This window comes from Macrotis lagotis, chromosome 7 (genome assembly GCF_037893015.1).
Source record: "Macrotis lagotis isolate mMagLag1 chromosome 7, bilby.v1.9.chrom.fasta, whole genome shotgun sequence".
NCBI lineage: Eukaryota > Metazoa > Chordata > Mammalia > Peramelemorphia > Peramelidae > Macrotis > Macrotis lagotis.
This window is the reverse complement of record NC_133664.1, coordinates 33422052-33435194: the sequence shown is the minus strand read 5'-3', so window position 1 is coordinate 33435194 and position 13143 is coordinate 33422052.

Below are 13143 nucleotides of genomic sequence, written 5' to 3'. Positions count from 1 at the left end.
TTTTTAAAGTGTTTACAATAACCCAAACTTTAACAATTTTTAGTCCATGAAGAAGAATCGGGATGATTATAATGAGTAGAATGAAGTCAGGAAGACCTGGACTGAAATACCATCTGTAACCTTTCACAGCTTGATAAGACATAAATGACCTGAACCTTCCTTTACTCAAATATAAAATGGGGATAATTTAAATATCACGAAGTCCTTGTCAAGATCAATGACATAATAGTCTAGATAAAGCATTTTGCAAAGTGAAAGTAGTCTCATAAAAAGTCTAGTGTTGTGCTTTTTCCCCTTGGGTAAATTGTGGCAGTATGACATAGTTAAAGTGACACTGGCTTCAGTTTTTTTTGGATGTGATCATTAAATAACTTGCCGAAGGTCACATGATTAAGTGTCAAATGTTTAAAGGTGGATATGAACTTGGGTCCTCCTAATTCCACAGCTGGTGCCCTATCCAACAGTCTGCTTATGTAATCTTCATTCAGATTCTGGTGTCTCCACGTTTTTATACACCTTATACAAATCACTAGATTTTTGCTGCCATAACTTTTCAAAAATGCAGATTCAATGAGGTTTCTTCCAGTACTAATTCAAAATTTATCGTCATGAAATTTTGAATGTTTTTAGGAATTTTCAGTAATGTTGATACATATAAAGATCTAAGAAAGTACATTGGTTTATGCCTGTTAGAATCTTTTTATAGATAAGATACTAATAAGCAAAGGTTAAAGTAAGAGCTTCAACATTCATTGCAAAACTCAATTTTTATGAAAAATACCCATGAGTAGAATCTAAATATTTTAAGTTTGCTGCTGATCAGTAAAATAGATGAAATATAATCCACCTGTTTAATGTCTTTTCCTTATTATAACAGGTAATTTTTAATACCTTTGGTTAGATTTAAGAATTGGTTAATTAATAGACCATTTGCTTGAAAACAAAAGTGTGAAAAAATTCCAACCTGACAATGCCCATAACCATATTCACAGACATCAGGCATAATATATCCACAGTGAAAATGAAATTTACATATATACATTTTTAAGAAAATCTAAATATAAAATATAAATGAGTGTGAAATTATTTCTATTACTAAATAACTAAATATTATTGCAGGATGCCTTGAAAGTTTGGTGCCTTCACATTTCTGTTTATAAAATTTTAATTTACTACTTTTTAAGGATCATAATTTTATAAGATGAGGGTCAACAATGTAGCTTCAGTTTTTTAAATTTTACCCTATTTATGTAAACTTTATGAAGATCATTAAATACTTTAAAATTGAATTATAATTTTGAGGAATGCATTTATTCAACAGACCTGTCATTAGTTAGGGAGAATCATTGGAGTGAAGGTGACAAACTGCATTCTCAGTTCCAACTCTTCCATCCTATGACTTCTGTTCATTGAATATTCAATGAAATTAAGAGTTTAGACTTTTCTTAAGTCTTAAGAATTTAAAACTTAGAAGGGGCTTTGAGATCATGCAGTCTCCATTCCATCAAAGTAATATAGCTAGCATGTAGGACAGAGCCAAGATGGTGGAATAAAGGCAGGGATTTGCCCAAGTACCTTTAAATAATAACCAAATGCTACAGTGGTAGAACCCACAAAAAGACTGAAAAAAAATTGTCCAGCCAGACAGTGGGAAAACTGTGGGTCAGTGGCACTGGTGGCAGTTTTTAGTCCTTTCAGCCCAGAGAGGCAAGGAGAAGGTTCCAGTGAATCGAGCCCACTGAGTTAGCAGAGGCAACTATTCTGGAACTCTCAACCCATGGACAGTAAAGTGATAAGGAGATTTCACCAAGGGAGGACTCCATTGCTTTGCCTATTTTCAGATCTGGGTCAGTCTGGGTACCCAGTCCCAGGAAATGGAGCTAAAGCACCACAGAACTTGCTGCCATGGAGGACCAGGGACACTCCTCACAGTTCTGCAGCAGAAAAGAGTGTTTCTGGTCACCCACAGAGCAAAGCATAGGCCAGGAGAGTAGTAAAAACCTCTCCTTTAGATCATAAGACCTTAGAAGAATTGAAAACTTTCAGGTCCCTTGAAGTATCTGAAAATGATTACAAAAAACCCCCAAAAACTTGGGACAGTTGTACCCTCTACCCTGGAAACAGAACCCTACCTTAAGAAAGTTAAAATCAAGTCACAGGCTGGGGGAATGAGCAAGCAATAGGAGAGAAAAAAATCTTGACGGTTGCTATGATGATGAGGAAGATCAAAATACACACTCAGAATAAGATAAAGTCAAAACTTACACCATTCCAAGTCTCCAAGAAAAATGTGAATTTGGAAGAACTCAAAAATATGAAAATTAAGGAGATAGAGGAAAAATTGGAAGGAGCAATGAGAGTGATGCAGGAAAAGTCATGAAAATGAGTTAGCAGCTTATAGTGGAGACACACAAATCCTCAAATAATCTGAAAGAGATCCTAAAAGGAAAACTGCGAAAAAAAATTATAGTCCAATTTCAAAGCTTCCAGGTCAAGGAGAAAATATTGTAAGCAGCCAGAAAAAAATAATTATTGTGAAGCTACAGTTAAGATAGCACAAGATTTAGTAGCTTCTACATTAAGGGATCATAGGACTTGGAATCTGATATTCTGGAAGACAGAGCTTGGATTACACCCGAGAATCAACTACCCAGCAAATCTGGACATATTCTTGGGGGATGGATATTCAACGAAGTAAGGGATTTTCCAACTTTTCCTGATGAAAAGATCAGAGATGAGGGCAGCTAGGTGCACAGTGGATAGAGCACCAGCCCTGGAGTCAGGAGTACCTGGGTTCAAATCTGGGCTCAGACACTTAATAATTACCTAGCTGTGTGGCCTTGGGCAAGCCACTTAACCCCATTGCCTTTCAAGAAAAAAAAAAGATGAAAATTTGATCTTCAAATATGAGACTCAAGTGAAGCATAAAAAGGTAAGCAGGAAAGGCAACTCATAAGGGACTTAATGATGTTGAACTTAGCTGCATGGGAAGGTGATACTGATAACTCATGAACGTTCTCATTTAGTGAGGCATATATAATCAGGAACGTGCGGAGGCTGAATATGAGAGGATAATATATTTAAAAGATGGAGTTCAGGGGTGAGAGAAGACTTTGGGAGAAAGGGAAAGGGGGAGGTAGAATAGAGTATGTTATTTCACATAAAAGAGGCAAACAAAAGGTTCTGCCATGGAGTGGGAGACGGTGAGCCTTACTCATAGAAATTGGCTCCGAAAGAGAATAACATGCACACTCAATTGGGTATAGAAATCTCCTCCCCTGGAAGAAGTAGGAGGGGAAGGGGATGAGAAAAGGATGGGAGTGGAGATTGGAGGGATGGAGGTGATAGAAAGGAAGATTGTGGGAGGGGGTTGGTCTGATACAAAAACACTTGAAACTGGATGAAAGAGAATAGAATGAATGGAGGTGGGGGAATAGGACAGAGGGAATTACAATTAGCAATAGTAACTAGAAAACAATATATTGAAATAAGTTTCTCTGATAAAGCTCTCCTCAAACAACTGGGCCAAATTTGTAAAAAAAAAAGCCATTCCCCAATTGATGAATGATCAAAGGATATGAATAATTTTCAGATGAGGTTATCGATAATATCTGATCGTGTTTTTTTTTAAAAATGCCCTGACTCATGGAATAGAATAGGCATATGATATATTTTGTCAATGACCATATTTGGCATAAACCCAAATATTTGACATTTTGAAAAAAAAAAGTCCTATCAAATTGGAAAAAAATGCAAATTAGAACAAATCTGAGATACTGCCTTTTACCTATTAGATTAGCTAATAGGACAGAAAATGACAAATGTTGGAGGGCATGTAGGGAAACAGACATTAATTAATGCATTGTTGGAGGAGTTGTGAGATGATTCAGTAATTCTGTAGTGTAATTTGGAACTATACCCAAAGGGCTAAACCATGTCTACTCTTTGACCTAGCAATGCCATACCAGGTCTATATTCCAGATGAGATGAAAAAGCAGAAAGGAAAAAGATCTAAATCTATAAGGCAGCTCTTTCTGGTTACAAGCAACTTGAAATTGAGGGGATGCCCATAAGTTGGGGAATGGTTGAACAAATTGTACTATGTTGTTTTTAATAGACTGCTATCATACTAAAAGATGATGAACAGAAACCTGGAAAGACTTACATGAGCAGATGCAATGGGAAACATATTATATATAGAGAGAGAGTGGTAGTAATAGTATTTTAATGTTTGTCCTTCATTTTTAATTATTAATTTTTTTTTAGGTTTTTGCAAGGCAATGGGGTTAAATGGCTTGCCCAAGGCCACACGGTTAGGTAATTAAGTGTCTGAGACCGGATTTGAACCCAGGTACTCCTGACTCCAGGGCCAGTGCTCTATCCACTGCACCACCCAGCCGCCCCTGTGCTTCATTTTTCAAGAAGACCACGACATCAGGGAGGTGATGTCATGACAAGCATGGGAATTGGATTTGAGTGAAGGGGTGCTATGATAAGTCACCAGCCTCACTTTCTCCTTCAGAGCCATTTTGGGTCCAGTGGCCAGACATGGATCAAGACAACTGGAGATGGCCCTGGATGTGAGGCAATCTTAAGCAACTTGCCCCAAGCCACAAAGCTAGTAAATGTCAAGAGACTGGATCTGAACTCCTGTTCTCCTGATTCCAAGGCCAATGTTCTATCCATTGAGTGACCTAGCTGCCCCCCTGCAGGATGATCAACTCTGAGTGAGTAACTTGACTTTTCTCAGTCCTGTTGTGATTCAGGACAACTGGAAGAAGACTGTCCATCCGGAATGAGCGAGCTAATGGTGTCTGAATACAAATCGAAGCATCCTTTTTTTTTTTTTAACATTTTTCTTGAGGTTCCTGTTTTGTTTGCTTTTGGGGGGGGCCGTGTTTACTCTCACAACATGAATATTATGGTAATGTTTTTCATGACTATACATTTTTAACCTATATCAAATAACTTGTTTTCTCAATGAAGGGGAATAGGGTGGGAAGAAGGGAGAGTATTCAGAACTCAGTTTTAAAAATGAATGTGAAAAAGTTTTACATGTAACTGGGGGAAATTAAAGTTTCAAAAAATATAGCTAGCATGTGTACAATCCAGGATTTGAATGGAGATTCTCTGATTCCATAGTGCTTTTCCCTTCATGCCCTGTTCTATCATTTCCAGTAGCAAGTCAATCTGAAGGTTAAACCAAGGAATGTTGGTATGGCTCTAAGAGAACTTCCCAAGAAAAGTTTCTTTGTGTTGGATGGTAATTGTTTATTATATGTTGAGAGTGTGCTATAGTATAGAAAACTGGTCTTTGATTCATTAGGATTGGATATGACATTTTAGCTACTGACCATGAGCAAATTGCATAAACACTGATGCAACCAAGCTACTTAAACCTCTAAATTGCATTTGAATAGTATTTCTACTCTTTGTAATTGTTGTATTTCATAATTCCCATCTATATAACATTTAAAAGGGAGCCTTTGTTCACTGCTTCATGGTTTCCTTAATGAAATTCAGCCCCTTTTCTTCATACCCAATTCTAGCCCCAGTTCATTGTCCTAATAAATATGTACTGTTCTACCAACTCAGTGTTTGGCTCTCATCCATCTGGATATCCATCTCATCCATCTGAATGCTTGACAAATAAGCATTCCTTTCCTACTTCAATTTTTCCTGTTTTCACTCTGGACTAATTCTTGAGTGGTGACAGTTCTCATTAAGGTAATCCTGTCTTCTTATTTACTACCTTTGTGACTGGGCAAGTGATTTTAGCCTCCCAGAATTCCACTTTTCTCAACCATAAAATGAAAAGGTTGGCATATAGGACCTCTGAAGTTCCCTTCATCTCTAAATTTAAATAGCCATTGATTCTGGACTCAGAAGAATTGAGTTCAAATCTCAATTCTGATGCTATTCCTGTGACCATAAGCAAATCACTTATCCACCCTGGACCTCCCTTTTTTTTATCTGTAAAACAAAGGCTTTGAATTAAATTACTTTCCTTTTTAGCTCTAGATCTGTGTTCCTATGATCTCAGATGTTAATCTGAGCATCTGGAGGCATTTAACATCTATAGCATCACATCCTTTAACAAACATTTGACATTAAGGAAAACAGTCAACAATTATTACAGAGAGATAACATGCATATAAGAAATGCTTTTAGTTAGTTTTTTATTTAAAGCAGTGGGATTAAGTGACTTGCCCAAGGTCATTCAGCTAGGCAATCATCAAGTGTTTGAAGTCCTCCTTACTCTGGGACTGGTGGTCCATCCACTGTGCCACCTAGCTGCCCCAGGAAATGCTTGTAGAAAAGACTCTGATCTAAGTAAAACTTCTGTAATTAAATGAGGAACATAGTAAGATCCTGTATTTTCTGCTTTTCAAATAATGTGTGGCTAAGAAATTTGTCTTCTGCTATAGAAAGTCATTTGCAAAAGTCTACCTACAGTAAAACTTTCACAAGCTAATAAATCTTTGAGATTTATTTGAGTTATTTTATATTTGCATTATGGATAGCCTCAGTACATGTAAAGGTCATACTTGAAGATTTATGGGCATAAGAACAGCATATGACTCAATAATCATCAATTAATGTCTTCCCTCTTTTCTAGATAGTGAACTTTTTCTCCCAGTAATTTAATATATCCCTCTTATGCAGATAAGGCTTAAATGCCTTCAGAGCTCTATCTCCTTCAGCATGGATTTGCTCTCTATACTGCTCTGTCACAACTATTTTCCTCATTCCTTCATTAGTGCCATTTTCACTTCACCATTATAGTATAAGGATCTGCAATGTGAATCCAAATATGATCATTCAATTATCAAAGAGTCCTATGGTAAGCGTTCTGCAATCTCATTTTTCCCCTCTCCATTTATTATTTTTCTGAGGCAATAATGCTCTTTAATTTTCTTCTTCACTATTAAGATTTTGAAAACAATTTTCTTATTTTAAACTTAAGTTGCCTTTGGCCACTATGTCTTTCTGTTTAACTGTTTTGAGTAGGTCAGTTGGAAATGTTATAATTACATACTGCAATTTCCCATCTTTATTATAATTTTATTTTTCTATTTGTATTAACAAGTCAATCATACCTAAAAACAGCTGATTCTGATGATGCTCAACCAGTCATTTCCTGTCAAGATAATATGGATTTCATGTTTTACACTGGTTCTCATTGCTTTCTATATCCAGTGTCTCCTATTTCCAAACCTTTACTTGAAGAAATTTTTCAAGCTCTATAAATAGAATGCTTTATAGTCTTAAAAGCTTCTGGCTTCATTTCTTAATCTGAGATCATATTTTCAACATCCTCCTTTATCCCTATTTCTGCATTGATGTCACCAAATATCAAGGTATACATATGACATGACTGGACAATAATAATTCTAGAAATGGAACATTAGAGGTCATCTAGTCTGAAACCCAGATAGGATTATAAAAGAAGTATCAAGGGTGAGTTTTGAACCTAAGTCCTTGAAATTCCAAAACTCATTTTCTTTAGCTTAGGAATTTCTTTTGAATCTATCAGTCTGCAGCAGATGTCTGCAGATAAGATATATTTCTTTTCGTGGTAGCCTTTTTTGCTTATTTTCATTAGTACAGTAAAGATAAAATTATTAAATCAGCTATGAAGTCATGTTTGTGCCTTCTTTGCACTCAATGAAACCCACTCCTTGCTTCCCCAAGGAGAATCATTCTTGCATATGCATGAACTTCATGTGTTCTGATTTCATTTATAATGAAAAGGTCCATATTGATGTGATAAGTTCTTCCAATAGTATTGTCAACTCAGTCACTGGACAAGAATCTCACAAATAAATGTTTATAGACCATTTACCTTCTGTCCGTATTCAGCCACTCAGTCACCTTCATTGATGGAAGGAGACCTCACCGGGTGGCAATCCATCTTCAGACCATTTTGCTTTGTGCATTGCCTTGACCAAGAATTGATTCATGACCTATATCCACTTACTGGGTGATGACTCCCTCTGAACATGCCTAAGGAGGCTAACCCTTGGTTCAGAAGGCAGACTCTGTCACTATCTTCTCTCAAAGTATTTCCAACTGGGTAGAACTTGTCAGAACTCTAGTAGTTTTATGTTTGGGGGTTTTATTTTTGTTTTGCTTAATCTAAGTTCAACTGCAATCCCCATGAAGCATCAGAATGTACCTTTTTAAAATATTGCAATATCTACAGAACATTTTTATTCTCATTAACTCCTGTGCTTATCACAGCAACCCCATGTAAACAAGTCATAGAGCCAGGTAGTAAAAATAGTATCTGCACTTTATAGATGAGGAAACTAAAACCTGTTCAGTGATTTACTTAAGTCTCCTAGCCAATAGTAGACTTGAACCCAGGTTTTCTGATGCTAAGTGCAGCACACTTTACCCAAAATTGATAATTTAAAAATTATTGGAATACCTGAAAGTCATGATCAGGAAAAAGAGCCTTGACATCATTTTCAAAGAATTACTACAGGAAAATTGCCCTGATATTCTAGAAGCAGAGGGCAAAATAGAAATGGAGAGAATCCACCCATCCCCCCGAGAAAGAGATCCCCAAAAACCAACCCCTAGGAATATTATAGCCAAGTTCCAGAACTCCCAAGTCAAAGAGAAAATATTACAAGCAGCCAGAAGGACACAGTTCAAATATAATGGAGCTGCAGTCAGTATCACAGGACTTAGCAGCAACTACATTGGAAGCTCATAGGGCTTGGAATAGAATATAGCGGAAGGCAAAAGAGCTTAGAATGCAGCCAAGAATGAACTACCCAGCAAGGCTGAATGTCTTCTTCCAGGGAAAAGGATGGACTTTCAATGAACCAGGGGAATTTCAAATGTTCCTGTTGGAATGGCCAGAGCTGAACAGAAGGTTTGATCTTCAGGTACAGGACTCAGGTGAAGCATAGAGATTGGAGGAGAAGGGGAAAATATGAGGGACTTAATGATGATGAACTGTATGTATTCCTGTATAGGAAAAATGATACTGATAATACTCATATGAACCTTCTCAATTAACAGAGCAGGTAGAAGGAGCTTTTATAGATGAAGCACAGGAGAAAGCTGAATTTGAAAATAAAATATGGTGTAAAAATGGAGTCAGTAGAAAAAAGGGAAATGTAATGGGAGAAAGAAAAAGGAGAGGGGGAATAGGCCAAGATATTTCATATAATAAGATTTTTCTTTATTACAATGAGCCATTGCAATGATATGGAAGGGAGGAAGGCAAGGTGGAATGAGGGAATCTTCTCTCTCATCAGAGTTGGCTAGGAGAGGAAACAGCATATATACTCAATGGGGTATAGACATCTGGAGTAAGAAGGGGGGGAGCAGGGGGAAGGGGTGGGGATGTGAATAAAGGAGGAGAGGATGGACCATGGGGGGAGAGTCAGATATAACACATTTTCTTTTTTACTTCTTGCAAGGGGCTGGGATTGGAAGGCCTGCCCAGGACCATAGGGCCAGGTGGATTCTGGGCCTAAGGGGTGGTATGGGGGCTCAGGGCCTCTTGGCCCCAGGACCAGGGATCTGTCTACTGCGCCACTCAGCGACCCTACAGCAGAGACAGAGTGAAAGGAGAGAGAAAATATAGTACATGGGAGTGGAGAAATACCAAAGGAGGGAGTTGCAATCAGCAATGGCAATGGTGGAAAAATATGGAAGTAACTTTTGTGATGGACTTATCATAAAGAATGTGATCCACCCACAAAAGAGTTGGTGATGTTGGAACACAGACTGAAGCACATTTTTTATTATTATTATTTTGGGGGGGGGGTGCAGGGCAAATGGGGCTGGGTGGCCTGCCTGGGGCTGCACAGCTGGGTGGTTGTTGGGTGTCTGATGCCGGATTTGAACCTGACTTTCCTGGAAAAACAGCTATGTAGGGCTGGCTAGATGGTGAGGTGCATAGAGCAACCGCCCTGAAGTCAAGAGAACCTGAGTTTAAATCCAGCCTCAGACTTTTAATAATTATCCAGCTGTGTGGCCTTGGGCAAGCTACTTAACTCCATTTGCCTTGCAAAAACCTAAAAAAAATAAAAATAAATAATTACCTAGCTGTGTGGCCTTGGGCAAGCCACTTAACCCCATTTGCCTTGCAAAAACCTTAAAAAAAAAAAGCCATACAAACCTACTGTAGTGCCTGGTCATCCAATCTCAGTTCTCTTTGTGATTGGTTAGGGAACAATTTCAACAGTTTTGTTCTGATCCAAAAAGAGATAGCAATCCGGGACTATGATTTTGGAACTAGTAGTTCTATTCTGAAATTATCTTCAATTCCAGCATTGACTTGGAACCTAGGGGAGCTAAGGAATCTGAATTTGCTTTTGATTGAAATTCTCCTTTAAGGTTAAGCCTTTTGTTTATTCCAATCCCAGAACTAGGTTAAAACTTGACTGGCTTTGCATTAAGGACAATATGGATTTAGGACTGGCACACCTGCATTCCAGGTACCCTCCTGCTCTATGAGAGGTAACATGGCTTGATGACTAGAGAGCCAGCCTCAAATTCATGAAAACCTGAGTTTCAGTTCTGCCTCGGACACATTGGCACTTAACCCAAGTCACTTAACCTCCCAGTTCTCTAGGTATCTTGAGGGAATAAGTGACTTAGAAAAAATAATAAAATTTATCTACAGGAACAATAGATCAAGAATATCAAGGGAATCACTGAGAAAAAAAGAAGGGAAGGAAGGCAGTCTACCAAGCCCAGATTTCAGTCTGTGTTACAAAGTGGTAATCATAAAAATCTTCTGGAACTAAATAAGTAATAAAGTGGTTGATCAGTAACACAGATTAGCTATCTGATATGAAGAAATAACTGACCACCACTGAAAAACTCAAAGATCCAAACTTTGGGGGCAAGAATTCATTATTTGATTTTTAAAAATACGGTAAACTAGAAAGCAGTCTGGAAGAAAGTAGGCATAGACTAACATCTCATACACCAAGATAAGGTCAAAATGAGTTAGCCATAAAGGGTGATAGCAAAAGCAAATTAGGGGAACATGGAAAGTTGTACCTGTCAGATCTATGGATAAGGGATGGTTTCATGACCAACTAGAGATAGGATCATAAGAGGTAAAATGGATAATTTTGACTAGATGATTTTTTTTAATTTTGCATAAATAAAACCAATTTTTACAATTACAATTTCTCTGATAAAGGTATCATTTCTTAAATGTAAAGGGAAGTGGAACTTATAAATTAAGAGCCATTTTCCAATTGATAAGTGGTCAAGAAAAGCAGATTTCAGAAGAAAAAATCAGAGCAATCAATAGCCATATAAAAATACTCTTAAATTACCATTGATTAGAGAAATGCAAATTAAAAGATCTCTGATCTATCAAATGGGCTTAAATGATAGAAAAGGAATATGACAAATGCTGGAGGTAACGTGCAAAAGTTGGGAAACAAATGAACTGTTGATGTTATTGTGAACTGATTCAACCATTCTGGAAAACAATTTGAAACTACATCCTAAGGACTTTAAAAATACATACCTGGGGCAGCTAGGTGGCTCAGTGGATAGAGCACCGCTCCTGGAGTCCAGAGTACCTGAGTTCAAATCCTGCCTCAGACACTTAATAATTACCTAGCTGTGTGGCCTTGGGCAAGCCACTTAACCCCATTACCTTGTACAAACTTTAAAAAATAAAAAAAAAAACATACCTTTTGATTCAGCAAAACTATTGCTAGGTCTGTAACCCAAAGAGATTTAAAAAAGAAAAGAAAAGGAATCTATTGGTTGGTTAAAAGAAAAATTCTAGAAGTTCTTTTTTTCTATGTTCAAATATGTGTTTTCATTACATATAAAAATGATTTTAACATTTTATTAATTTTGATTTTGAAATTCCCTCCTTCTCCTCCTCCCTCGGCGAGAAGGCAAGCAATTTGATGTTGTTTTTGATATACACATGTTTAAGTATAGTCATGCAAAATATATTTCCATATTGGTTAGCTGGTTGTCCTTTGCTCTTGAAGAGGACCAAAATGACATCATTCTTGGGGTCAAGGTACAGTGCGTCCAATATGAGCTTTGTAGGCTCCAGCACAGACAGTTCATTTTAACATTTTGGACTGAACCATATGCTCTCTCCATGTCTCAGACACTGCATGGAGTGTAAAATCATCTGAGAACAAAAAGTCATGTACCACTTCTCCCTCCAATTTGGTCTTTGCTTTTAGCCTTTTCAAGTTAAATAATTTACCATCATTTCACTCACTGATATCGATGCCATTTTCGTTCTTGTTGAAGTCATCAACCACATTGCTAAAAACATCATACTAAAGGGGCGGCTAAGTGGCACAGTGGATAGAGCACTGGCCCTGGAGTCAGGAGTACTTGAGTTCAAATCCGACCTCAGTTGGGCAAACCACTTAAACTCATTTGCCTTGCAAAAACCTAAAAAAACAAAAACAAAATCAAAAACTATCATGCTAAAAAGAATGGAAGCAAGGATGCAACTTTGCTACCCTCCAGCGGCGATTGGGAAAGCATGAGAGTATTGCCTACCATCCAGAACCCATGAAGCATGCTATCAGGAAATTGATGAACTACTCCAACCAGCCAAATTTTGTCATGATCTTCCAAAACCTTCACAACTGACGGAATCAAATTGGCAAATGTTGTGTACGATCTCTGTTCAGTTCCTGGCATTTCTCTTGGAATTGTTGGGCAGCAAAGACCATATCAACCATGATTCAATCTTTTCAGAAGCCACACTGGCTCTCAAGTAGATGACCATCTTCCAGGTGAAGGATCAGCCTTCACTTGCCAGCAGGGCTCCTGTGAACTGTCACAGGGCAACTTATTTCCCTTTTCTTTGTAAAGATGGTCAATGGAGCCATCATTGAACTGCTAGAGGAATAACAGAAGATTTTGGCATGATCAGTGAATCCCCTGCTTTGTAGATCTCAGCTGAGGTAGAATCAACACCAGGTGCTTTGACACATGAGAGGAGCCTAACGGCATTCAAACCCTTTCTTTAGTTGAAAGTTCAACTAGAGAGGAATTGACTTCAACCAGGGTAAATGGTCAATGGCTTTGATTGATGAGGGTCTGTTAAGAATACTGTGCAAGTATTCAACCCATCTCCCTAGGTCATATCTTTCTCACTTATGAATGTGG